This window comes from Canis aureus, chromosome 19 (genome assembly GCF_053574225.1).
Source record: "Canis aureus isolate CA01 chromosome 19, VMU_Caureus_v.1.0, whole genome shotgun sequence".
NCBI classification, from domain to species: Eukaryota; Metazoa; Chordata; class Mammalia; order Carnivora; family Canidae; genus Canis; species Canis aureus.
This window is the reverse complement of record NC_135629.1, coordinates 15,439,599-15,466,183: the sequence shown is the minus strand read 5'-3', so window position 1 is coordinate 15,466,183 and position 26,585 is coordinate 15,439,599. Positions and strand designations below refer to the sequence as shown.

At 37.4% G+C, this 26,585-nt stretch overlaps 1 protein-coding gene and 1 long non-coding RNA gene across 30 annotated transcripts in view; one reads left to right on the top strand and one right to left on the bottom strand.

Annotated features, from left to right (window-relative positions):
* The window catches only part of LOC144289691 (uncharacterized), a 172,076-nt gene extending 152,153 nt beyond the window's left edge, over positions 1 to 19,923 (bottom strand). For 13 of the 17 annotated variants that reach the window (XR_013357586.1, XR_013357574.1, XR_013357575.1 and 10 more), the window contains exons 1-3: positions 19,766 to 19,923; positions 19,390 to 19,488; positions 17,675 to 17,846 (exon numbers count right to left, since the gene is read on the bottom strand). This is a non-coding gene — a long non-coding RNA (uncharacterized LOC144289691). Of the gene's footprint in view, positions 1 to 7,102; positions 7,122 to 7,349; positions 7,368 to 9,097; positions 9,117 to 17,067; positions 17,454 to 17,674; positions 17,847 to 19,389; positions 19,489 to 19,765 lie in introns of those variants that run through there. The other 4 variants (XR_013357589.1, XR_013357590.1, XR_013357587.1 and 1 more) reach the window with 4 other exon arrangements.
* Positions 1 to 26,585, top strand: part of CNTN4 (contactin 4) — a 927,650-nt gene that overhangs the window by 862,351 nt on the left and 38,714 nt on the right. The window lies entirely within an intron of this gene.

Sequence of the window (26,585 nt, the reverse complement as noted above, 5' to 3'; positions counted from 1 at the left end):
GTTAGATCTGAGAAGACCTGCCACAATTAACTAAGGAGAATCCTAAAGAAATGATGGATAAGTGTACCTCTTGTTCTTCCTGTATTCACAGAGCATGACATAACCTGGAACTCTTTCTACCAAGACATGCAGCCAAGATCTTGATGAAACAGAACATAATTATTTCCCTTGACATTCCTTTGAGCCCTAATGAGGGCCACATGGACTTAGCAAATACTGTGCCATTAGCAATATCAATCATGGACAGAATGACTTCCCTGTTTTGTTTAATTCTTTCTGTAAAAGAGCTGCATCATCTTTTATAATGCTAAGATTTAAGTTTATTAAGATTGTATACCTTGACAGTCTACTCTGACACCATCCTGCCATCATTTTTTCATCCTTGGTCTAGAGGGAGTAAGTAATTCCTTAACTCCTGTATTTCTGTGCCAACTCTGCCCTTTCATAGGAAGGCATCTCTGCTGAGGCAGGCTTCACATACTTGCTTTGGATATAAAAGCACACTGTTGGCCAACAAGATTCTGAAAAAAATCTCAATCTCACTAGTAATCAGAGAAATGCAAATCTAAGCACCAGTATGATAAGATTTTGTACATATGAAATTGGCAAAAGATAAACATCAACAAAACCTTTTGTTGATAAGGCTGTGAAGAGAATACTCATACACTCACTATAAGTAAGAATGCAAAATGGAATAGACTCTGTAGAGAGAAAGTAACATTAAAAAAAGTCAGTCACCTTGGCGCATCAAGTCCATTTCTGGGTATCTACTGTAGAGGAAACTATATGTGTTTTAAGGTAGACTTGCAAAGGTTTTGTTGTTTGTAATGACAAAAAAACACAAGCAAAATAAAAAAATCATACAAAAGGTGTTATTTCCTATAATGCATGTAATATGATTTAATATAAAATCAGTAATATATAATAATACCATATAATATTTAAACATAAAAATACATGCTCAGTATAAACATGAAGTCATGATAGTATTTGTGCAGGGAGGAAAACCTTGGAACAAGGTTATATGAAAGGACATAACCTGTATTGGTAATATTTAATTTCGGTAAAATCTTCATATATATTCAGAGGAGGAAAGAATGGAAAAAATGTTAAAAATTGCTGATTCTAGAAATAGGAATAAGAGTACTGCTGAATTGTTTTTGCTAGTCTTTCATGTATAATATCTCAAATTAAAAACACCAGGTCAGAATTCTTCAGCATGGTAAGATTTTGTGGTCAAAATCATCTAGACAGTGGATCTGATTTTCTCCCTGTGTCCTAGATATTATAGAATAGATAAAACCTTGTTACTAGTGATATTTAACCTTTTGAATCCAAAATTGTCTTTTAAAGAAAAACTCTACTCTAGAATGAAGTAAATGGTTTCATTCCTAATGAATACTTACCAATCAAAATAAATAAAACAAACAAACAATAAAGGCAAACAGAATATGACTCTTTGGCTTCATTAAATGTGAAGCACATAATTAATTTCTTTTCCGGCAATTCAAAGAGACTTGTGTTGTACTGATTCAGTTTAATTGAACTTATTACCACAAGCAGATAATAAGAAGTATATTGAAGATATCCATCTGGCTTGCACTGAAAACCTCACGTTTCATTCTTCATGGCTGTCACGGGCCGTACTAATTGCCTCATTTCAGCTCTTTTACAATCAGTATGATTTAGCTATTAATGTGATAAAATTCTTACTCGAGAGGAAGTTGTTATTAAAAAGCATAGATCTCTGGCCTACTTCTGCTACCACTACTGAACCCATCTCCAGCATTATTAAAGTTATATATTTTTCAAATACATAAATAAAAATCCATCTCTTTCTTGTGCGTATCTTTGTAGGTTACATCTGTCATCTTATATCTTGCCATAGAGCTATTTCCCTACTGTAGGAAAGAAATGGTTTATGTTGAGCTTTTCAGTTCATAAAATGTTTAAAGATCAATGTGGTTTGTTTTTAGCTATGGTATGTTTGCTTTTTTATAATTTCCAAAGCTGAAGTGGATTTTAAGTGGCAAATTATGTAATAAATAAAAAGGAAAGTAAAATTTGGCACTTTTATCTTCTCTTCCTAAATATTGAACTTCCTGTGGTTTGAGAATGATATTTTGTCACGCAGATTGGCTTTATTTGGATACTCTTTCTCTCTCTAAAGCAGACTGTGTGTGTGTGTGTGTGTGTGTGTGTGTGTGTATCAGTGTCTGTTTTAAATCCTCCATCTTCTTGTAGATGAGGTGGCCACATGGGGGAAGCTAACATTTGGACCCAACTCCAAAAAGGAAGGTTTCATCTATTACCATTCCTGAACCAGAAGAGATAGGTCAGGAAAATTCATGAATGATTCTCCCTTCCTTTCTTGGCATTTGTTTTTTATGCCAGAGGCAGGAAAGGGGTTTTGCTCTCCCAAAGGGGTAATGCCACCAAACCATAATTGAATTTCTCTGGCTGTCATAGGCAATCAAGTCTAAGAAAACCTCCCAAAAGACGGTAGGCCTTTAGGTTAAATACAGAATCTGACCAAGATGAAGGCAAGTTAATTAACATTTCCATCATTTCTCTCTGATTTACTCTAGCAAGAATCATTTCTAAAAGGTTAAAATGGTTGTCTCTTTTATGCAGCCATTTGAAGAGCCAAAAGTAGGTTACTGATTAGGGGAGAAGAAATGTAAGCAGAACATTTAGAGCAATAGTGGCTTTTTACACGGCTCTCTAGCAGTTCTGTAATCACTGTGCAAAAGTGCAAGACATGTTATTAAATGAAGATTAGCAGTATCCACTTTGAAACTTTCCCCATACTGGAAAACATCTCACCTATTGTCATATTAACTTCTCCCTTTTCTCTCTTCAGAAGTAGAACTCCTTATAAATATAAGTCAAGCTTGGATTTTTCCCAGAAGAGTGGGATCCAAAGGGTCGAATCAGAAGTGCCTTCTCTTCCATATCTACTTTCATAAGGCTAGCCCACATGTCTTCTGATATAACATATATGTGTCTGTTGGCTTTGTCTACAATATAAGTATCTGATCACCATGCTATTTGCACTTAATACCTATGATGGATAAGGCAAAGAAAATTAAATTATAGAGACCAGTATAGTTGATGAGAAGATACTCTGATGCAGTCCAAATATGAGAGGATAGTCAAAAGATACAAATGACATAGTTATCACCCTCCCTCCGCGGCACCATGGGTCATGGACCACAAGCATCAGAATTGCCTATGGGTTTTTTAATAAATGCACATTCTTGAACTCTCCCTTGCTCTGATGAACAAAAGCCTCCAAAGGTGAAACCCAGGAATTTCCATTTTTAGTAAGTCCTCCAGGGAATGCCTTGCTGCAAACCTAAGAGTTCACAGTCTGAGAGTAGATACTGATAGGTAAAGAGATAGAGCTTTGTTAAAAGTATAGAGGGAACAAAAAGGAAGGAATAAAGAGGGAATTCACTAGGGGGATAAAAGTGATAATTGAACTGGCAACTAAGAAATGAAAAAGAGCTCACCAGGTTAAAAAATGTAAAGGTAGTATCAGACAAAAGAAAATTTATCTAATAGCCAAAAGGCATAAAAGCTCCCAGCATGTTTAGGGAAAAACGAATGGAAAGCTGAAATGAGAACACATCCAGAGAAGAGGCCCCTAAAACACTCTTGACCATATTTTAGGAACTGTGGACAAAGAAGAGGCAAATATTTTTATTTTCTTTTTAATGGAAAGAAAACACATTCCATCAATTGTACCTACATGATCTTGACACCAACATCAAGGGAAATTTTACATCTTCTAAGAGGATTTAGAAAGGAAAGTAATCACAGCATAGAATTTTTAAAATTCTTTTTTAAGTATTTGATAATCAGTGTTATATATAGAAATATTAGGGAAAAAAGATAATCTCATTCAGAGAAAGCCACTTAAATGTTGTTGTTTTTTTTACTTTTTTTCCATAATTACATCTAGACATGAATGTGTGTGTGTGTGTGTGTGTATGTGTGTGCATTTAAATCTACATTTCACCCTTGAGCAATGCAGGCAGGCATTAGGGTCACCAACTTCTTTTTTATTTATTTTTTTTAGGGTCACCAACCTCTGTGCAGTCGAAAATCCACATATAATTTTGACTTCCTCAAAATTTCGGTCCCCTACTGCTGACCGAAAGCCTTACTGATAATATAGTCAATTAATACACATTTTGTATGTTATACATACCATATATTATATAATTCCAATAAATTAAGCTAGAGAAAAGAATGTATTATTAAGAAAATCAGAAGGAAGAGGAAATACATTATTGTACTGCACTGTATTTATAAAAAAAATTCTGTAAGTGGGCTCACACAGTTCACTCATGTTGTTCAAGGGTCAGTTGTGTATCATTCTGTCTTCAAATCTGTAAATAGATATCCTCACCATAAAAAAAAAATCCTGTTTTGTAACTTCTTTTTTCATTAATACCTCTCCAGCAACATAGATTTTTGAACAATAAATAAAGTGTAGCCTTATTTTCTTATAAACATGTTCTCTTGCCAGTCAAAATAACATCAGCAAGACTCCTTCAAAAAGAAAAATCTTTTGTGATATCTTTGTGAGCAAGATAGAGAGGCTGAGAGAGTATTTTGAGAATTGTTTACCATGTCTCACCCCCACAGTGGTGAATAACGGATTCACATTAGCCTGGAAGGGAGATCACCAGCCATCCTTCTGCCCTCTTTGCTCACCCTTTTCCTACTGAAATTTCTTATCAGTGACACATGAAGTTACTAATCATATTCTGGTCACATGAAGTATTAGGGAATAGATGAAAAAATATAATCAGTATTCAGAATTACCATAAAAAGATAATTATATGAACTTAATGTAACAAGCCTAATTTAATAGTGACAAATTAAACATTTGCACTTGGTCCCCAAACTCAGAATGAGAGGGTCAAATTTTAGGGTTAGGCTGTGTGTTAAAGGTTTTAGTTCTGGGGCTCCTGGTGGCTCAGTTGGTTGAGCCTCTGACTCTTGGTTTTGGCTCAGGTCATGATATCAGGATCGAGTTAGAGCCAGGGCTCCACAGTCAGCACAGGATCTGCTTGAGATTCTTTTCCTCTCCCTCTCCTTCCCCCTCTGCTCCCCCCACTGCTCACACTATCTCTCTCTCTCTCTCTCATAAATAAATAAATAAATAAATAAATAAATAAATAAATTTAAAAAATCTTTTAAAAAAAGTTTTAGTGGACTGTAAGATCATTGCTGAGTCAGCAATATTCTATATTTTTTTTCTTGAGGCAAATTAAATCTATAATGTAATAGAGTATCCAAAATATGAGAAGGGGAAAACTACTGTAGCACTCATGAAAATACTGGGAAAGGACTATGTTTTTATTTTAAGACTGATCATAAAATTTGAAATCAGCCTAGAAGAAGAGAGCTGGGGTGATGGCAAGGGGCACAGCTAAGGAAACTGAAGTTGGTGAGGCCAAACCAAAGGACTTGTGGAGGGTGAATGGTTGGTATTTTCAAACATTTAAAGATCCAGCAAACTCTAGATGACATCAGAGGGCAGCACCAGAATAGATGGGTGGTAAGCATTAAAGCAGAGGATATTGTTGTGTGTTTAAGAAAAAGAAAGTTTCAAATAATTAAACCATGCAAAAGATGAAAGTAGTCATTTTTCCATTGATAATGATCAGTTCCAGATTGGTCATGTGCTCTGGGGAAACACTGCAGAAAGAATGCAGGCATCAGAGGGAAGTGTGTGTTCTGAATAGCCTGTATGGGGTATTTTTTAGTCATTTTCATATTTTCACAGCAAATTTAGGTAACTGTAAATGATCCATGTGAACCTCCCAACAATGAAATTTTCCAATTCTGCAAGTTTATGGTTTTAAAAACTTATTTTTGCCCTCTGTAGTTTTGTACCCCTAAGTAAAAGCATGCCCCGAGATTGAATTGTATCATGTTGACTTAATTTTCTTATTGCATACTCTTTTCTGATTTGTTTCTCCCAGTCAGAATTTATTCATAATCCGCAATGCAGGATGAGTTGAAAAGGTTATTCTGCTAATTATGTATAGTATATTCTTAAAACACTGTCTAATAAAGGAATTTCTATTATATGTTGGAATTTGAGGAGTTCTATAAACAATACCTTTATCCATTGACTGAAGTTTAAACCCATTGAGAGGTAAGGCAAGGTGGTCAGGCAGATGGCAATTGAATGTTAGCTTTATCCTGATAGAGCTGATAGAAGAGAATGTGGCTAGGTACAGCAATTGTGGGTTCTCTAATGCTGAACTCCAGGTAGACTTGCACCACTGCACAACTTCAAATCACTACAAAACTTACAGAACGGGAGAATCAACTCACTATCTGTGCTTCTTTCACACTTCCAGGAAGAAGAATGTCATAGGGCCAAGAATCCTCCCCCCACCCCCAGACTCACCTTTGGATAATGTTGATGGAAAGATGAGAGGAGTGTCAGGAAGGATCAGCAGCAAAACATTGGCTGTAGAACACAGGTTGCAATGGCTAATTTGACTTGAAACCACAGATTTGTTTTGCTTGTCTGTGAGTGTGTTTAAAACTTTTCAGTTAGGGTACCCTCAGAGGGAGGAGTCGTGTATTCTCTAAACTGACCCCAGGCCTCATTATTCCTTATTGTCTTATATCTCTATATCTGTGATAACTGTCAGGCCCTCTGTAAGCATTTGACATACAGTATTAAGTGGGTCTCATCACTCTATGGAAAAGGCTGGCCTTTTGATTATTTTCAATTATTAAAATACTAAGTAGATATAAATTGAATATGATGGGGATGTGAGAAAAAAATGAAAAGGCAGTGTTTCAAATCTATTTATAATTCTGTACATGATTCTGTTCCAAATCTGCATTTTGCCTCCACGTCTATACCAGGAGGTTATCAGTGGGAATAGAAACTCCATTATCTGAATGGACATAGTCTTCTCAGGAGCAGCCAGTGGTTAATTGGGACAAGAAAACACAAGTCATTATCTTTGAGAAATCTGAAGCAAATTGAGGCAGGTTGTCACCTCTCACCAGGAAACAAATTAGTCCTGTCTTTAAAAAGACTCTGCTTTCTCCAGCTGCTGACTGGGGATTCCTGTCAACTGCCAAAGAAATAGGGAAGATGTGGATTAATGGTACTAAAATAGTGGTCATGAAATACCCATAAACTCACTTTCTCATGTATATTTCTAATTGATTTGACTAGTGTTTTTGAATGACAAAATCTGTGCTAAGCTTCAGCTCCAGGAGATCAGGGTGCCATCTTTCAGCAGAAATCATTAGTGTACTAGTCTTTTCGGGATAGCTCTTTCCCTTAGCTAACTTATCTTCATGGACTCCCGGCCAGACTGGGGGCGGGGGGGTTGTAGCACAAAAAAGAAGAGAGAAAGAAACAATTAAACAGTAACAATGTGCTAGGTTATAAAGATTGTGAATAATATAAAACTTGAGAAAATATGACCTACTTTTTCTGAATTTTGTGAATATGGGAATGATTGAAGTCTAGTGGAAAGAACAGAGAACTGTGGTTCTGCCATCCTGAGTTTGGGCCCCAGCTCTGTTACCAGCCAATTGTGTAACATTAAGTAGATCCTATCACCCCAGACTTTAGTTTTCTCACCTATAGAATAAAGAACCTTGGACAGAGAGAGTTAAGACATCTCCTTGTTCTAATATTCTACCATTTGATGAAGAAATACTTGGTTGAATTAAAGAATGAAAGCTTAGGACACCTGGGTGGCTCAGCAGTTGAGCACCTGCCCCTGGCTCAGGGCGTGATCCGCAGTCCCAGGATCGAGTCCCACATCAGGCTCCCTGCCTGAAGCCTGCTTCTCCATCTGCCTACGGCTCTGCCTTTCTCTCTGTGTGTCTTTCATGAATAAATAAATAAAATCTTTAAAAAAAAAAAAAAAAGCATGAAAGCCTTTGAAATCCCTTTTTTTTTTTTCACTCAACAACAACAACAAAGAAAACCAAGGGTAATGTAACTCTGGCTCCCAAAGAAAATGAGAGGAAATCTTCCATGTGCAGGAGATTTGAATTGTATGAACATTTATTTTACATGAATTCAGTTTATGACCCCTGAAGGAAAAAGAAAAATTACAATTTAAGTCATGTAGACAATTTTACCAACCAGTTCATCCATAACTACTTATGAGATAAGGATCTGAAAGGACACTGGGCTCAGTGCACCTCATTATTCATGTACCTCTTAAAATATGATCATCTTGCCACACTAAATGGGATTCCAGTGTTTGATGACATGTTGATTTTAAAGTATGTCACCAAACACAAGCCAGCCACTTCTACTGGCCAATAGCCAAAAAAAAAAGCTGTCTCACTTGGATAGCATATTGATTCCAAGATGGTAACTTTTGGTGGGATTTTTAAAACATAGATTTTATGCTTTTTTTTTTTAAGCTGTTATTTATTTATTTGACAGAGAGAGCGCAAGCATAAGTAGGGGGCACAACAGAGGGAGGAGGAGAAGCAGGCTCCCCACCAAGCAGGGAGGCTGATTAGGGGCTCAATCCCAGAACCTTGGGATCATGACCTGAGCTAAAGGCAGAAGCTTAACTGACTAAGCCACCCACGCACCCCTTTTGTGGGATTTTTAAGGGCAATTTTCAGTCTATAAAACTTTGTTTTAAACTGAGTTCTATGTAGATATATCAGAAAGCATTTAAAACTTGTGCATGAATGTTCATAGCAGCATTACTGTTAATAGCCAAAAGTGAAATCAACCTGTGTGTCCATCAGCTGATGAATGAAAAAAAATCAAATGTGGTCTATCCATATACCGAACTATTATTCTTCCCTAAAAAGAAATAAAATACTAATAAATCCTAATTATACATGAATGAAGCTTAAAAACATGATGCTAAATGAAAGAAGCCAGACACAAAAGGCTACATATTATATGATTCCATTTATGTGAAATGTCTATAACAGGCAACTTCATAGAAATATGGAAAGTAGATCACCTGTTGTCAGAGGATGGGCCAAAAGGAGAATTGGGACTGACTCCTAATTAGTACCAAGTTTCTTTTTGAGGTCACAGCACATGATGGACTTAGTGATGATGGTTATGCAAAACCCTGTAAAGTGGATACTTTAAAAGCATGAAGTTTTTGTTGTGTGAATTATATCTCAACTTAAAAAGAAAAAATAGGGATCCCTGGGTGGCGCAGCGGTTTGGCGCCTGCCTTTGGCCCAGGGCGTGGTCCTGGATATCCGGGATCAAATCCCACGTCGGGCTCCCGGAGCATGGAGCCTGCTTCTCCCTCTGCCTGTGTCTCTGCCTCTCTCTCTCTCTCTCACTGTGTGCCTATCATAAATAAATAAATAAAAGTTTAAAAAAATAAAAAAGAAAAAAATAAAAAGAAAAAATAACTACTAATCTCTTTCCCATGCTAAAAAGAAGAAAGAAAAAAGAAGAAAAGGAAGGAATAAAGCAAATTTACCAGCTGTGATTCAGGAATCATAATTTCTAAAGATTGACATATTCTTGGTGATCATCATCTTTATCACTCTTACTTAGGTGATAAAGTAATTGGAATTCTCCCAATCCCAATTCTACTGTGATAACAGCCTTCCATCTACTCCTAAAGACATCATTAGGCAATAGTGCCACCATAAGTCTTCCATTCACTGTCGCCTCATAGACTCTTGGGCACCCTTCTTCTCAATTCTGTGACACCATGCCAGATATTAAGAGCATAGTATTTGGATAGAGAAGTTTTCTGGTATGCCCAATATAATCCATTTCTTCCCTTCTCTAATAATACATTGTAGGGGGGAAGACTATGGGCTTCCAGATAGACAAATCAGGTTCAGATCCCATTGTCACTTACAAGCTGTTCAAAGTGAACTTGTAAAATGGGTATAACCTATTATATAGGCTTTGGGGGAAGACTGAATTAGAGAATGCATTTACACTAATTAGAACATAGCACTCAGGGCAGCCTGGGTGGCTCAGCAGTTTAGCATCACCTCCAGCCCAGGGCATGATCCTGGAGTCCCGGGATCGAGTCCCAACATCGGGCTCCCTGCACGGAGCCTGCTTCTCAGTCTGCCTGTGTCTCTGCCTCTCTCTCTCTCTCTCTCTCTGTGTGTGTGTGTCTCATGAATAAATAAATAAAATCTTTAAAAAAAAAGAACATAGCACTCAAATTTTTATTCCCTTCTCTCTCTGATTACTCTTCATAGCCTACCAGTTGAGAGTTCCATATTCTACAACTGCCATATTCTATAAATACGGGTGCTATTGCATACTTGGCTTCAAAAATAAAGTCTTTCTGCCATGATGGTTCTATCTTTTCCTCTCAGTCAGAAAATCAAGATAATGCTTTAAAGTACTTAGTACATTATCTGGCCATGTGGTAAGCATATTATAAATGTTGGATATCATTATTATTATCACTATTACATAGATTGGTAATTCAAGGTTTGAAACCTCTAGAAAGTCATCTGTGAAATGCTCTAAGCCACCCTACAGCAGCAGCAAGCATTGCTGGCTGTGTCACTAGGTTAAACTAATTACCTGGAGGCCACCTTTGTGAGACACAAGGAGTAGAAGTGATGTGTTGGGCTCTGGATAATATAAACCCCACCAGTTACATTGGCCAAGGCAAGGCTTAGAGCTATGGTGCTGTTCCAATTGGGCTTAAATAGCCTTCACTTTAGCCTATATAGTTTCTGAGCCCAGGTGACCGTGACCAAAATTCATAATCTCTCTGAGCCTCATTTTTCTAATTTAGAAAATAAGGCACGTCAGCTTCTTTTATTTATGTAATTATTTGTTTTCTATTGTTTTTGGTTTTTGGCCAGTAGGCTTTGATAATATATATACCTCCAAAATAAGGGTGTGTTTTTCTGTGTATGTGTGTGTATACATGTGTATCCAAATGTATTTTTCTTTCATATTATATTAATACTATTATAATAGCATGAGATATTTGGATCGCTATTCTCTATATTATAAAACTTCACTCCTACTACCTTACTCCCTTCTCATCCTTCAGATACCAGACCTCCCCAGTCTCCTTCAGAAATCTCTGCATATCCCATCAAAAGAAGTTTCTTCCTATTATTCCCTATTATAGGACCCTATATATTTCTTCTATATCACTTTCAAAATCTCAACATATGTTTTTATTTTGCATATATATACATCCATTACCTGTCAGCCTAACTAAAATGTAACATTTACGGGCATCAGAATTGCCGGCCTATACCCACAATCTTTAACATCCCTTGTACATAGTAAGTGCTCTGTAACTATCTCATGAATGAATGAATGAATGAATGGACTACATTTCCAGGTCTCCTTTTGCAGGATGTTAGAATCCTCATATTCTCACAGTTGATTCATACATTAGCCCAACTGGAAAGACCTTTTAAGATTTTGGAAGATATGATCTCATCTCCTCAAGCCCCTTCTTTTTGCAGAGGAAACTAAAGGAAACTAGAAAGGGGAAATTGCATATCCAAGCTAAGGCCCCGTAGGCTGTGACTCCTTCTACTTTACCATGTTGACTCCCAAAGGAGCTCAGCAAATTCTTGTCGATAAAGTAACAGCTGAGAAAATTAATAAGTTAATAGACCATGGAAAATTAGAGGTTCTCAGTGAGGTACAGTGAAAGGGGTATGGGCTCTGGTGTCCTGCAGCTTTCATTTGTATACCAACTCTAACCCTTTCGAGCAGCTCTGTGATCTGGGACAAATTAATCTTTAGCAGTTTGAGTTACCTCTTCCATAAAATGGGAAGCCCTGTGTGTTGCAAGAATTGGAATTATCTCTGTAAAGCACCATTCTCTCTGCAAATCCCCCTGGCATTTAGTAGGTCCCTTTAAATAATAGTCAATGTCATGGTGTTTCTATTCCTTTCACTGCCTGCTCCCCATTGCCTCCACTACCATTTATCCAAGAGGAGTGCCTCAAACTGCTTAACTTTGTATTGTAGTATAGTTCCCAAAACTCCAGCAGTGTTTCTGCAGCAGCACTGAGGTCTGAGAGATTAGTCACTCTCTTTTCAGACAAAGTAAATCATTACTTTATATCTGCTTCTTATATTTATGTTGTTTACCATTGTGCATGTATTATAAAACCCACAAATCAATGCTCTCAGCAGGCGAAACTGCTCAAACCTGCAGAACGTCTTGTTTTGTACTAGGTTTTGACAAACCAGTATCTGCCTGCCCTGAATTCTGTTTTCTGAGCGACAGTGATTCGGGCAGCTGGGGTCTGTGATTGATCTCTGAGTGACTTGTACTTTATCAAGGAGCAGATATGATTTCCCATGTATCTGATTAACCTTCTCTGTAAGATTGCCATCATTTCTGTAATGCCAGAGGATTATTCTGTGCTTGGAAAGATGGATATCAGCTTCTTTTAATCAATAGCCTACAAAAGGTGTCACCTGGCTCTGCCTGTGGTTATCTATAATGTCTGACTGAAAGGGTGCTGTCATTTGTCAAATAACCTGGTTTAATTTAAAGCACCTAGGAAGTGAAGTTGCCTTTATTTTAAAACAGTATGCAGAACAATACATTAGGTTAGTAAACTGTATGCTTGTTTTCTGGATGATACCCTGTTAGAAAGAGAGAATACCAAAGAAGTAAGATACTCCCTTATCCATCTCCATTACACAGGACTGGCTTGGTAACAAATATGTTCTCATGGGAGCAGGAGAGGAATAGGGGATACAATAGATTCTGTGCCAGCATACCAAAATGATGAAGTATCACTAGGCTGTCATATAGTTTTTCATCCAAACTAGAGTGAACAGGATGCTATTGATAGACTGGGACAACAAATAAACCAGGGCTGTCCCAAGGAAGCAAGGACACATTGGCCACCCGAAGTCATACCATTCTAATGTTGAGTAACTGGGACATATGGAGTTGATGATGTTTCTGTCGTACTCCTGCTCTAGGCCCTTGAGGAAAGCCCTTTAGGGTATAAACTAACCATCACTTATTACTCAGACATGTATGGGATACATAGATCCATATTTGAGATAACAGCTCCTACTAGAAGAGAGCTGTTAATTCTTGGGACAGATAAGCTAAATCAAGTTCAGACAGTTTTCTGTCTACAGTAAGATCCTTTTTCATTGTCAGTTTAGGGAAAATGCCACTGCCTCATACTGAAATCTCGATTTAGAGATGTAGCGAGTCAAGCTGAAAACTGCCATTCTCCCAAATGAACACTGGGTGACAGGAGGAGAAATCTGTCAGGAGGCAGTTTACCTGCACAGACCCTCCAAAGTAAACAAACAAATCAGTTAATTTTTTTTTTTTTGACACTCATAACAACAGGCTAGAGAAGCAAGTTTTACATGGTGAAAATTTTAGGAATCTTATATGGAAGTTGACGGCCACCCCAACCCTTTCAGTATGATGGGGAGGATTAAAATACACAGTGCTGTGGGCTCCTTCTCTTGGGCTTTGAAACCTACTTTTAAACCCTGATTTCATCACTTCCTTTCTAAGCTTCTGATTTTGCCTTCGTAAAATGAGAATAGTGCCTACTTTAGGAGTTGCTGTGAGTCTTACGTGGCATTATGTAGAGTACTAAGCTTATGACCTGACACATAGAGACACTGCAAAATGACAAGCCTTTCCCCTTCTAGAGGCAACTAGCTATACTGTCATAGTTAAGAACACCTGCAGATCCAGGTTAAAATTTCCCCTCTGCTGCTTACTCACTGTGTCAACTTTCTAAGCCTCAGTCTTCATCTTTGAAATAGGGACACCAGTGTCCACCTGACCTTAGTTTGTTTTCTCAATTTTAACTTTTCTCCATGGTTATATACAGACAAAGATTTTTTTAAAATGAAATAGTTCTAAAGGACTTAGTATAAGTAAGCCCTCTTGCTCCCTTTTTTCCCTTTCTCAGAGGCAAACACTTTCAACTTTTTGGGCTCCCCCCTCCCCCGGTTTTGTATTGATTGTCTTAGCTGTAAATAATATCTCTCTTGATTCTTCTGTTTTAGGAATTGTCTTTTGACTTCTTATTATAGAAAATGAGTTTTTAACTGTCTTTCACACATGCCCATCCTCTTAATAAAAATAAATCATAATTCTGATTAGATTTTAATCCATAATTACATAATTATGACTGTGCAGTGCTATTCCCAAGTAAGCAATGAAACAGTGATTACTTCTCTTTTCTTTTTCAGTATCATTTTTTTTATTTCTCTACTATCTTTATGTTTGTTTACTTAGTCTCTATGTACATGTCACTAATTCAAACCCCAAACTTTTGATCCATTTGCAATGTTTTAGAAACATTATTAAACACATACTATAACATATGCATCTAGAATGTTTCTTCATCATTTTCTTGGGAATTCCTCTCAAATCTTTTCCTATTTTGGATTCTATATTGGCTGGAACTTATTTATTCATTCATTTTTTGAAGCATATCATGCAGTTGTTTCCTGAAAAACACTTTACTTCTCTCCCAGTTTCTTTCTTTTACTGTCACACTTAATGATAGTTTGGCTGGGAATAAAATCTTAGGCTAGAAATAATTTGTCTTCTGAATTTTGAGAGTATTGATCCATTGTTTACAAATTCTAACATTTCTATTAAGTCTGAAATAATTCTAATTTCTGTTCCTTTGTATATGACCTATTTTTTTTGTTTTTCTCTCAAGACATGTATTGACTATTCATCTGCATTGTTCTGAAATGTCATAATATTGTGATTGTGTCTAATTATGTCTAGTTAATTATGTCTAATTTTCTATTTTCTGATTGATACTGAGTAGGCCTATTTAGTTTGAAAACATATGTCCTTCTGTTCTGGGAAATTGGAGGTTATATTTGTTGAGAGTTTATTTCTTTCCTTTTGTTTACCTGTCCTTTTTATATAGAGTGGGTCTGTAATTTTATTTTCTATCCTTCTTATGTTTCTTTTTTTTTTTTAAAGATTGATTGATTGATTTTTCTTTTTTAAAGAAAGATACAGCGAGAGCACAAGCATGGTGCAGAGTGGCAGAGGGAGAGAGAGTCCCAAGCAAACTCCCCACTGAGTGCAGAGCCCAAAGCAGAGCACAATGTGGGGCTCCACGAGGAGCTCCATCTCACAATCCCTATCATGACCTGAGCCAAACCAAGAGTCAGGCACCTAACCCAATATTGCCATCCTGATGCCCTTATCCTTCCTATGTTTCATCTCTTTGTGTTTTGTTCTATACTCTACAGCTTTCCTAAGCTTTCTTTTCTAATTACTTTTCATCTCAGCTGTTGCCAGGCAGACAAAGGCAAATGACCAGGCTATACACACATCATACCTGCTGAAGCAGGATACCCAGGAAGAAATTCATGGAGACAATAAGCAGTAGTAGGACTATAAGCTCCCTATTATCCATGGCACTCTGGAGCAACCCATAGAGATCTAAAAGGCAACTGTCAGATAACAAAAGGTGATGCTGAACTGTGGGCTAGAGGGTTTCAGGCTGAAGGATTATGGAAGCACACCCACTCTATTGACATGACATGCAAACTAAAACTAAATTTGTGGCTGCTGGCATATGAGCAAGTGGCAGGAACACCATGTCAGAGCTCATAATTGGGGAAGTACCACAGCTTACCCTGGCATGATTGGGAGCGTCCAAGTCTTGGGTTGAATTGAATTGATTGCCTTAAACATTGGGCCATGGCTAGTTTCCATGTGACAGTGCATAAAGCCTCCTCTTTTTCTAGAACCCATCCCACAGATTTATCGATTAGTCTTATTCAAGTTAATCTCTGCCTCTCAATTATCATGCCTCAAATTTCTAAGAACTCTCTTTTAGTCTCTGACTGTTCCTTATTTGTAGTATTGTTTCTTATCAATGAATGAATTCAACATCTCTTATTTCTCTGAAAATATTAATGATAGATTTTCTTTAATTGCTTTGGACTTGATATTTTATGTTAGAAGCTGTCCTCAGATGCCCAGTGATTTTTGGTTGTTGGCTTAAATTGAAGAAAGAGATACTAAAAAGCTAGTGAAGCTGTAACCCTATGGGTGAGGTTTACTGACTATGCATTCAATATGACTAAGCCATTTCCTTGGGGAATCCCCCCACAACACACACAATATCAATATTTTTTAGGGGTTTTTTTGGAGGGGGGTTGATCACAGTCCCTAGAGAAAGAGTATTTAATCTCTTTCTTGGAGAGCAAAGATCTTACTGCCAGTGTTCCAGAGCCATATTGACAAGTGAGTTGGGAATCTCATCCTTCCCTATTTAATATTTACAAAATCCCTGCTACCCTCATTTGAACCTGGGGTCCTCTGGCCCAGAGAGACCTTTCTCTGTTATCTCCTTGGAGAGAAAAATCCCATGATACTTCTGGGGTAAAGAGGGTTAGTCACTGCATGGAATAAAGGAGAGGATCTGGGTACTTAATTGATTCTAAAGACCATTCATCGAGTACTTCCAGTGGTACTTCATGCAACCAATTCCTGAATCTTTGAGGTATATTTTAAAGACTAAGGCATTATGCTTCTTTTCTTGTCTGTTAACCACATACTTTCTTCCCAACAACCCCATTTTAATTTATGCCTCCCAACTATTCTCTCTTATGAGCTTAAACCTTTTATTTTTTTTAAAGATTTTATTTATTTATCCATGAGAAAGAGAGAGAGCCAGAGACATAAGCAGAGTGAGAAGCAGACTCTCTGCAGGAGCCCAATGTGGGACTCAATCCCAGACCCTGGGACCAGGCCCTGAGTCAAAGGCAGACTCTCAACCACTGAGCCACCCAGGCATCCTGGGCTTAAATCTTTTAAAGAAAATAATTCCTGTACTTCTGCTTAAAGAAGTTTTAGAGAGTTCTCAGAATCCTAATAGAGTTATTAGGAAGAAGAAATGAGATAGTTTATGGAAAGAAGCAAGGACAGTGACAAATAATCATAATAATTATTTCTGTTGCTTTTTTAATATTTTATTCTTGTAAAATTATCCCTGCATGTAAACTATTTTTGTGCAGCTTTATCTATATACCTAAATAACATAAAAAGGGAAGGCTCTGTGAAATCAAGACCTGTGTAATTTATATGATTTATTAAGGTCCCACTTGCCACTGTTTTTAGGTTATCTGTGTAACCATGATCATTCAGACTGAGCTTGTAAAAGAAACAGGGTTTGAATGTACATGACACCTAGCCACTAAAATGATGTGGATTCCAGATCTGTGGTTATCATTATATAAGTACACTTCTGTATTGAAATCCAGATCTCTTAATTGCTGGTAAATTCTACTGACTTCTTTTGAAGAATCAACTGCCTCTCAGAAGCTTGGTACCCCCTCCTCCCCACATGTACAATGTTAAGCAGTATGCCTCTGGGTGACCCTGTGAGGTACCTACAGTGTCTGTGGGAATTTGTGCTGATGCTCCCAAAAGCAGCTCTTAGCCTTGTGCGATTTCTGGCCCCTGGAGAATTATAAAATGGAAGGCAATAGGGGAAAACAACAGTTTAAAATTATTTCATGCTTTAAAGCCAAGATTTCACTAGCCTAAGCTGTGCTCAGACCTTTCATGTCCCTCAATGAAGTATATTTTTGGCTATGCCCCATAAACTACTCAAATAATCCATTAAGATAGCTGTAGAAATCAGCATAGCAAACTATCAGTGAGCTAGTTTAGTTATTCACCGGTTATTAATCTTCTCAGCTCAGGGTCATATTGTCCTGTCTTCAGCATTTTTCACAGTGTCTGATGATGTCCAGAGAGTTAATGGAGGTCCTGGAATGTGGATACAACAAGCATGATAATCTCTTGACTTGATGTCATTCTGGTGATCATCTTCAAACTTGGTGTGTTGCCCTGGTGTATGAGCAAGAAAGTGCATATGCTATTTATCTGGGTATTTGTACACTGTTCTGGCAAAGAAATATCTATGTATGATGATAATTTCCTTATGGTACTTTCACTAGCAACAAATTGTTTTGAGCATCTGCTGTCATTTTTAGTAGCTGTCAATTTTGTTTCTTCTTTGGCTTCCTTATAAAGTTGAGGCAGATTTGTCATTACTTAGAGACCCACAATATTTCTTTGAAGATTTATGTGGACATTTTTCTCTAGTAAATTTTGTTCCTTCCCTTGTCTTTGCATGTTTGGGGAACCTGTTTCTCTTTGAAAGTTCCTAAAGTTACACTACATGAAGCCAGGCACAATTGTGCTCAATTATGATGATGTGATAATGAAGATGAAGATGATGATGATGATGATAGATAACTTGTATCAAACACAATGTTCTAGCAGTATAATATGCAAAATAGGACTATCACAAGTTAAGAAACAAAGTAACTGACTTGCAAGTGACCTACCGGTTAAACCAATCAGCTAGTAAGTGGTAGAGCTAAAATTAGCATCCGTATTTCTAACTCCACAGCTCAGTTTCTTTTTTTTTTTTTTTAATTTATTTTTTATTGGTGTTCAATTTACTAACATATAGAATAACCCCCAGTGAACTGGAGGGTATTATGCTGAGTGAAGTAAGTCAGTCGGAGAAGGACAAACATTATATGTTCTCATTCATTTGGGGAATATAAATAATAGTGAAAGGGAATATAAGGGAAGGGAGAAGAAATGTGTGGGAAATATCAGAAAGGGAGACAGAACACAGCTCAGTTTCTTAACCTGTAAGAATCTGTTGTTTAGTCTAGAAGAGCAGTTTTCTACCTAAAATCTAGACAGCAGTTTTCAGTTTTGATCTGCAAGGTGCAGGTATCTACCTCTATACCTGAAAGAGCTTCCTTTTACTTAGCATTTCTGTCAACAGAAATATCACCTGAGCTCAGGTGGGGTATTATCAACCACTATAAGGATTTGGACATTTACACCGAATAAAATATGGAGGCAGATTTGTTTCTGCTAGATTCTTAGTAACAACTCATATTTATTATTTGGCAAGCTCTGTTTTCAACTTTATTATTTTACTCATTTAATCCTCAAAGTACGAGGTACAGGCTATTATTCCTACTAAATCTAGGGAAACTGAGGCACTGAGAAATGAGGTATCTTCCCTCAGATTAACACAGTCAATAAGTGGTTGAATTAGAATTAAAACTCAGGAAGTCTGGTTCTATTGTTCACAAAGCTAATCCCTAAACAATACTACCTCTTATTCAAGGGGTCCAGTTTTCCAATATATGATACTTCAAAAATAATTTCTTTTACTCGGAAATGTTTTAAATCCATGTATTTTTGCTTCTTCTCGAGGTGGGCTGAGCTTCATTTATGGAGCTGTGTTCCATAAATAACCAAAACATTACAACCTTTGGGAGACTGTGATAATACAGTCTGATGCTTCCTTTTTGGCCTTCCCAAAGCTGCTTATCATTTTTCACTTGAATTCTTTTCTCACCTTATCAAGCTGGGCTCCATTGGATTCTCATTTTCTTTTCTCCCTCTTCTAAGTCTTGAGTTCTACAAGATCTCTGGTTCCAACACATCATGTCCCATTCTATCATAATAAAAAGAAAATTAGGCAAAGCTCATTTATACCTAAACATTGGCAGCCACCCAAACATCTCTTTGACAATAAATTGAAGCAAGCAGGGAGCTGCAGTCATATTGGAATAGAAATCAGTAACTTATAGGGCTTTACAGTCAATCAGACTTGGGGTTGAATATTTATTTTCTCCCTCCAGTGAAGTCTGCAACCTTGGGGAATATATTTAGGCTCCTTAAGGGAGCCTTGGCTTCATCTTTTGTTAGATGGTGATAATAATGATACTTACATCATAGGGTAGTAAAGTTTCACTGCTGGTGACTTACCCATCCTACAGACATTTACTGAGCACCTATTGCATCAGTAGCTACACTATGTATAAGGTATCTATGCTGAATAGGAAAGACATGTTCTCTGCCCTGACAACATTTACATTTCTGTGAGGTCATAAATGCAGGTATTTAGCACATATCCCAGCACATGGCAAACACATAACCTATGTAAGATGCACTGATGGTAATAATGGTAGAGTTCAGTCATAGTTGGTCATCGTGGTAGCAGCACCATTTCACCAAGAACTTGGTACTTGAAATGATACTTACAATCTACAGGACCTAGGCATCCAGAGGAAATCTCCTTGTTCTCTGTTTTTTTCCTCCTCATGTGAATAATCTACTAGGTAACCACCAAACAAAAGGGAAAATGCTTAATAAGCAGATTTCTTAACCACCTTGATGAATACACTGCAACCTTAACCCTTGGTTAACATAATAAAGGTAAACATTTTAACAATTTCTTCTAAATCACCTACATTAAGTATTCCATTGACATTTCCAAAAATCAAAAGTGAATGAAACCAGGCAGCTCTGGTGGCTAAGCGGTTTAGCGCTGCCTTCAGCCTAGGGTGTGATCCTGGAGACCTGGGGTCAAGTCCCACGTCGGGCTTCCTGCATGGAGCCTGCTTCTCCCTCTGCCTGCATGGAGCTTGCTTCTCCCTCTGTCTGTGTCTCTGACTCTCTCTGTGTGTCTCTCATAAATAAATAAAATCTTAAAAAAAAAATGAATGAAACCTCTTCTAAGAGGAATGGTCATCTTCATCATTAGCAAATAGCAGTGATGTCTATTTTTATCACCCAACCCTAAGGAGGCTACATTTTCTGTATTCCTGTTTTACCTTCATTTGTAGCTAGTGCTTTAATGATTCTTTTTGTGTTTGCCACCTTTCTGATCAGTTTCACAATTACTCCTCCTGGGTAATTTTCCAGTAACATCCTTTCCTTTTGGAATGCACATTTATGCAGTCCTCTGACTTGAGAAGGGAGGATATTGTTGGTGCATGAAGTGTCTTTGGTGTCTTTGGATTTAGCTGCTAGCTTGAAGCATCTGGCAATCGAACATAAACTCCTGTACTTGAGCATTCATGCTTGAACCAGAAATTACTTTGTCATCTTCACTGGGTTTTATTAAGCAGCCAACAGCTGTCTTGGAGCTATGACTTACTACAGTGAGCTTTTTTCCCTTAGAATGTCACCCTCTTCTTATCCTCAGAATAAGTCTCTCCTTTTCCTTTTTTCCCAAAACAAATCTTTGGCATCAATAGTAACAGTAATAATAGCATCTCACACTTGGATAGCACTTCATGGTTTATGAAGCATGTTAAAATCCATTGACCCAGTTTGAATTTCATAATCTTCCTGGGATGCCAAATACTATCACTTCCAAAGTACAGATGAGAAACCTATAGCTGAGAGACGTCAAATGACAGACATCTCAGTGGTTACAACCACCTAGTTGGTGCTATTTGGCCAAACCTGGAAATTCAGTTTTTAAGACAGTACATAGATTGTTTTATATATTTCATCATGCTGACATTTTTTAGCAAAACTATGTCAACATCAATGCATCACTAAAAGAAATGCCATTTACTCTGGCAGAAATAAATCCCAGCCACCATTTTGAAATGAGTTCTGGGTCTGGGCTTACTTTAGTGAATTGAAATTCCAGCTTATTTCTAGTCCTGCAGCATACTTTAGAAGCCTCCACCCTGGATAAAAATGGCAGTATTCTACTGGCTGCTATGTTGTGCAAGTGAACATTGTTCACTGTGTGAATGGTAGTCTCTAAGCTTGTACAAAATAGCTGGTCCCAATATGGTAGCAAATGCAAGACAATCTCTTTGAGCCTATTTGCCTCCCTACTAATGCAGAAACAACTCCCATTGGGGTCGATCTTAAGTTAGAAGAGATTTGGAGAAATGGATGCGAAAACTGAGGAATGATCTACAATTGCAAATGGCCATGTGCCTTGTTTATCCAGCCTGCTTGTACAAATAAATGAGTTGATTTTTTTCTTACATATCTCTCCATGAGTATTGCTATATTTCATGCTGCAGCATTTTGCAAAGCTCTGTTCACTCCTTTGCACCAAAGTTCAGAGAGACACCCTAGGGACATGGCATGAGTCATGCAAGCAATGTATACATACTTGTTATAACTTAGGCTGGAGTCTTGTCTCACTTTTTTCCCTAACAATCAGGAGCTATTAGATTCTAATGGATTTTCTAGGATGTGAGTACATTTCCTGTAAGGTTTTCAAAGATTGAGGAATAGACAGTTGAATGCATACAGCACACATACACACACAAACACACAAACAGTCCTAGGGCGGTTTGTGTGTTTGTTTTAATTCAAGTAACATGTTTCTGGAATGAAGAAGTAGTTTTGTTTTGTTTTGTTTCCAATTAATCAAGACCTAGCCAGAAAATTGTTTCTCTTTTTGTCTTTAATAAATCCCTTTCTAAAGTATCTCACCAATTTTTAATGGTGATCTCCACTCATTTTTAGACAATATTAGCACTAGAGTGCTTCACTAACCATAGCAAAGCCCAGCTGTCATTGTCGAGGAGAGTCAGCAAAGATGAAGAAAATGGGAACTTAGGATCAAGCTAGCACTCTGACTTAAATTCCAAGCACACTTTGGGTGGTAGAACAAGATGCAACTTACCTGTAAATGACTGTATTTACACTGATGCAGCTTGTCTAGGAAAGGTTTTCTGTTTCAACATTCTGAAAACCCTAAGAGGGAATGTTGTTGCTCCACAAAAGGATGCCTTTTCACCTCCCAAGACTTCTTTTGTGACTATGTTCCTTCTTTTTGGTGTGAGTGTCCTTTATTTAGCATGTGACTTCTTCAGTGTTTGTGGAGCATAGGACTCCACTGCTCTCTGCCTGTGTCTTTCTTGCTCTGTTTCTCTGTATTTTCATCTCCTTTATTCCACCTTTCTGCTTTCCCATCTTCCCTTCACCCCCCCCACCCCACTATCTTTTACATGGATTAGGTCTAAGTTTTAAAATACTTAATACACTTTTAGATTTTTATGTTCCCCTGTACCTAATTTAAAAGGCATGAAAAGTTGTAAACATCTCTCTAAAAATAAAACAAGTTGCTTTAAAGTTCTCTGACCCTCAATTGATTTTTTTTTTCCTCTTTGGGTCAGCAACTCTCAATAGAAAGAAAAGTTTCCTTATCTCTGGTGTGGAAGATTGGACCAATTGTGCAGTGACCCTCAGATCTACCCCAGAAAGTAGTTCTTCCCAGAAGAGTGTGTTTTCCGGCTATTTGCCTCCTTCTCCTCAAAAGGAAGTGTACTAACAAAATCTTACTTGAAGATTCTCCCAGCTTTCATTGTTTTTTCTTTAAATTTCATTGAATGTATATCCAGATTACACTCTGAAGCATGCAATGCAACAGAAAAAGACTCTGTTAGCTAAATGAGTAGTGTGTTATCTGCCATGTCCATCTAAGGGGCATTTCAACAATTGAAGAGACCTAGTACTATTAATAATTATCCATCCTGAAGGGTTTCGGGAACAATTTCACTTAGAACTATAGACAAGCACCCAAACAAGCTAGTCAGTGACCCAGACTGCTAGGGTGGGGGAGTTGTTTGCTTTTGTTTTACAGAAAGCTTTATAAACCAATACTTCCTGCATCGAATAAAGGGAGGATTGCTAATAATGTCTACAAAGATAGTAATACCCTCTGTTTTAAGCTTCATATGCTCCTCCGTGACCTTTTCTCAAATCTATAAGCAAACAAAGAAACACTGCTTTAAAATATGAGAATTATTGCCTCTTTCCCAAGATGCAGAATCCTTAAACTGAGGAATTTGAAAACATGTAGAAAATTGCTGACAGGATCAGGATAAACAGAGGGGAGGGACTCCTGCTTCTGCTGAGGATTCAGCACCACCTACTGACCAGATACTAATCCTTCTCCAAGTAGCAAGCTGCATGAATGGGCACTTGGTTGTATGTGGTGACAATGGAAGGCACTATCTGTGGAATTCATTGTCCTTGCCTCAAGGTGTACATTTCATTTCTTTTGTGCTTTAGATAAATATTCTCTTACCTTGTATCAGTAGATACAGCCAGATGTCCATCAGGTATAATAATGTATTCCTTTAATCAGCAAAGACCTCATTATGCCATTCTTACGCATTGTCTGTGATACAATTTACTTTATTTCATTGACACTAATGGGATTTCTTTGGGACCCTTTACTCAGTGACTCATAAGGGAGAGCTACTCATGTATAATAGCTGAAGGAAACAGGCCTGTAATCCCTCCTTCTCAAACAGAAAGAATTATTATTATTTGATGAGAATGTTTCTCCATGGTTAAAAGATACCTGGGGTTCCAACTGATCATTCTTCTTTTAACTCCTGTTACAAAAAAAAAAAAAAAAAAGGCATAGAGGAATTTTAATTATACCTTAGATTGAACATACAGTTTATTTGTCAATTAAAATCTTTTCCAGGGGTGCCTGGGTGGCCCAGTCTGTTAAGAGTCTGCCTTTCATCAGGTCGTGACCCCAGAGTCCTGTGATTGAGCCCTGTGTCAGGCTCCCTGCTCAGCAGAAAGCCTGCTTCTTCCTCTCCTCTCTCTCACTATCTCTGTCACTATATCTGTCTCTCTCCCAAATAAATAGATAATTTTTTTAAAGAAAATCATTTCCAAGAGTCTGTTTAGATCATTTATATTCAATCCTAAAGAAAGCTTCACAAAGAAAATGTGACAGGATAAACAACTTCTCATATCCCCCCCTTTGTTATGGCTTGCGGCTTTGCCCGAGGAGTATCCTTATTCCTAGAGGAAGCTTAGACAACTACAGAAATTCTTCCCATTTGGAAAGCCACCCCAGCTGAGAAACCCAGCTACTATAACATGGAGCAAATCCAAAACCCAGAGGTTTGCTTTCCCTGGTGTTAAGTGAAAATAAGAGCAAATGGGTTGACCATGAATGATTTTAAGACATATTATAACTGCCTAATTGAAAAACAAAACAAGACAAAACAAAAACTTTTTAGTAGTAGTTATAACCAATTTGGAGGCCTGAAAGGCAACCAAGATCATTCAGTGTCATTAGAGCAATCTTCATAATTAAATAGGTGTTCTACACAGGGCATTTTGACCAGCAAATCTCATAGCTTTGATTATCAGTTGGCTGCTCATCTCCCAAGTACCTATAGTTGGCCACCCTTGTTTGGCTTGTGCATAGCAGTTTGCATTTGTGGCAGTCAAGCTTATTAAACAGCTCTGCTTTGTGTTTTTTTCCCCTAGTCCTTCAAAATAGATCGGTGAACATTTTGCTCAGGGGTGATTTGTAAATTGCTTTACAGAAGGCTCCCATTTGTGCTCAATCCAACTGGGGTCAGAATTTGCTTTGTGTTTTCTTCTGATGTCATTTGTCAAGTCGCACAACTTGTTCAAAGAACCAGGTCACAGTACCACATAGCAGTACTTCTTGGCACAAATCGATTAAAAACCTTGACTCATGAAAGTGCCTTGTACCATTGCTGTGTTTTTTCCACTACCTAAAAAGGGCAGATTTCCTGTCTTCAGCCAAGATAAAATCATTGTCGTCTTTTTTTTTTTCAACTGGTTCCCCTTCCCTTGTACATACAACAAATCACATTTTAATTGTGTTATCAAATAGAGAGGAAAGATAGCCTATATTTGTTTTAGGATTTTTTAAACTTTCAATTTGCAGACATAGCTGCTCACTAGAAAATAAATCTTCATGAGAAATAAATGTCTAAAAGAAATCACGTCTAAAGGATTTCCAAGAGATTAATCATTTATCATCAAAATGGAAACTCTGAAACAAATTCCAAATGTGTAGATGTCTCATGTTATCTAGGTGATGATACATTGAATATATGCTTATATTTCATCAGCATATTTGGGCAGGTAATGCTATCCATGTCTAAAGTCAGTGCCTGGATCTCAGTTCCTTGCCAAGAAACTGGGGAGAGAAAGTGGAGGGGAGCAACCTCTATCCAGATTCAAGAACTGTAAAAGAAATTTAACTATGGCCAGAGTGGGCAGCAAGACAATAAAAGAAGGAAATAAAGGGCATGCCTGTCCAACATATGGTGGAATGCTCTATATTTTGATACCCTATGGGATATAAATCCCAAATTCCTCACATATCTTAATATAAGTCTCTACAACCACACAACCAGGAAGAATATTCATGAGGAGGGAAAAAAAACTCCCTTGTGAGATAATAATTTCCAAACCAAAATTACAAAGACAGTGTCACCATAAAAGACGATCAGCAAGTACAACAAAGAATTTCAAACCCTCAACAGTAGCAAGAATAGAACAATCTGGAAGGGACTTTTAGCTAAATAGATCTGTCAGAGATAACCTCATCCACTCCATCATTTATTCCCCACTTCCCACCTAACTCCCTGACCAAAAAAAAAAAAAAATTCATGTCTGAAAAACAACTCAAGGGGGAAAGGACACAATGGAAACTATGTTGTTTGTTTGCTTTTGTAGCTGTTTTAAAAAAGCAGAAGCTAATGACCTAGCAGAAAAGAATAATTAGAATATTAATCAATTTTTCTTCTATTTAATGATAAATTATTCTCTAAAAGCTTAATATAATTTGAGTCATGCCGTATTCCTGACATTTGGTATTCTATGAATGTATTGACTCAAAGTTTCACCCTGATGTGAAATGCAGAAATTCGATGTTTCAATTTTTGTAAAGTGATACATTCATTCCCTCTATTCACCTTCTAAGTAGTAGCATAAACC